General features: G+C 65.6%; 1 protein-coding gene across 1 annotated transcript in view; it reads left to right on the forward strand.

The window, feature by feature from the left end:
* Window positions 1-1,879, forward strand: part of MED25 (mediator complex subunit 25) — a 36,189-nt gene that overhangs the window by 28,967 nt on the left and 5,343 nt on the right. The gene's annotated exons all lie outside the window — the stretch shown is intronic.

Here is a 1,879-nt window from a genome sequence, read left to right on the forward strand (position 1 = left end):
GCGTGTGCGCGGTGTGGGATGCCCAGACCTTCGACATCAACATCGAGCTGTGCCGGCGCACGAAGCTACCCGGCCTTAAAACATGCACATACTTTTCAAAACCTGAACAAAGCTGCTCTGTCGGTAAAGCTGCACGTCCCGCTGCTCGCACGCTCGCGCCGAGGTGCGTTTCCCCCGAGGCCGGGCGCAGGCTCGCCGCTCAGCCACCGGCCCCGCGCTGTGCAGGGCCCGGAGCTGTGGCAGCTGCACACGAGCTTCCTCCAGACTCGGAGCACCCCCCCGCCCCCCCTAAACATTCCCCGTCCTGCACTGCCTCCCCTCTCACCAGCCGGCCCGTCGACGTTTCACAGGCTCTTCTGGACCCTTAACACCCCTCCTCGAAGGCTCCCCGCCTTCCCAGTCCTGGCGAGGCGCCCCCACGCAGGAAAGCGCAGATCAGAGGTCGGGGCGAAGCTAAGTTTCGCAGACACTTGCCCAGATGGGACGTTTCCTTTAGGGTCGCCCTGCGCCTCGCCGGGACCTGCCCCCCTGCTGCTGCAGGTGTTCCCGGCCGAGGCAGGCGGGAGTCCCGGGTGCTCACTCTCCAGACCCAAACCTCTTTCGGGTCCTGGGGGGTCACCCCGCCCTCCCAGAGACGCTCGCTCTGACGGGCGTCCTCGGGTCTGTCGGGCTGGGTGCTGTCACTGCACCTCCCGGGGCCTGTGCTCGGCAGTGGTGCCGCCAACCAGGGGCGCGGAGACCCGTTCTCCACCGGAGACACCGGGCAGTGAGCACCCCGCTCTGCACGCAGGCTTCTCCCCCAGACGGAGGGCATGCTTGCTCAGGTGTTTCTGCTTCGAGCTCCCTTCCAAAATAAGACGTTCCCTGCCCGGAGACACCTGTGCACTTTGTAGGAAAGTTGGAGACGCCCATTAGCCAAGAGGTGGAAGCAGCAGGCGCTGTGTTTTATTCACTTGCTTATCTTGCTGCCTGGGGCCCTCCGAGTGAGCTTTGTCACGGTTCCTGGGTTCCTGCTGCGGGTGTTGGGAAGCCGGCGTGTTTGCTTTGAGATGTTTGGTTTGAAGGTGGCTGGGAGAGGACCCTGTGAGGGAGCGCGTGGCTTTGCTGGGTTTTGTGGCTGGAACGTTCTGGTTTCTGCACACGTTCTCCAGCCGCTGTGTTCGAGACCCTCCAGGTGTCACCGCCTCCTCCACAGTCCGCCCTGCGCCGTTCTGTACTGTGTGTGCTTCTCGCCCCGCGTCTCCGCCTGCCTGGGGTCAGCCTGACATGGCTGCACCCTAGGGTGCGGGAGGGAGGTGGGGGGGGGGGGGCGGCAGCAGCAGCAGCAGCCGCCTGGAGAGGCTGGTGGGAACCAGAGGGAGAGTCTGGACTTAGTCATGAGGAGCCTTGGAAGGAAGGGCTTTGAGCGTGGGCAGGATGGGGCGACCCAGTGAGTGACAGACAGACAGAGCCCAGGAGGGCTTGCGCGTCAAGGGGGCTGCAAGGAGACCCTGGGCCCCAGAGAGCTGGGTCTCAGCAGAGGGACCCACGGGATCAGGCTGGGAGGGTGAGTGGGTGGCGCCTCCTGGGGGGGCGGGGGTGGATGGTGTTCCAGGCTGAGCCCAGCGAGGAAAGGCTGGAGCGGGCAGGCTGGCAGCTTCCAGGGACCTTGCATGGGCGGATGTCAGTGTGGGCTGGGGGAACGGGTCAGCCAGGGAGGTCTCAGCCCTGGGGCCGAGGGGTCTGGGTGTTTCTGAGCGGGAAGTTTGGGTCTGAACATTGGGTGGCCCTTGGGGTAGGTGGGGAACAGCCTGCCCTTGTGGCTGCCCAGCCTCAGGGGTCCCCCCTCTTCCACAGCAAGGTGCCCGGGTGTTCGGGGCCCTGGGCCCCATCGGGCCCT

Source organism: Myotis brandtii, unplaced genomic scaffold (genome assembly GCF_000412655.1).
Source record: "Myotis brandtii unplaced genomic scaffold, ASM41265v1 scaffold601, whole genome shotgun sequence".
In the NCBI taxonomy this organism is placed as follows: Eukaryota; Metazoa; Chordata; class Mammalia; order Chiroptera; family Vespertilionidae; genus Myotis; species Myotis brandtii.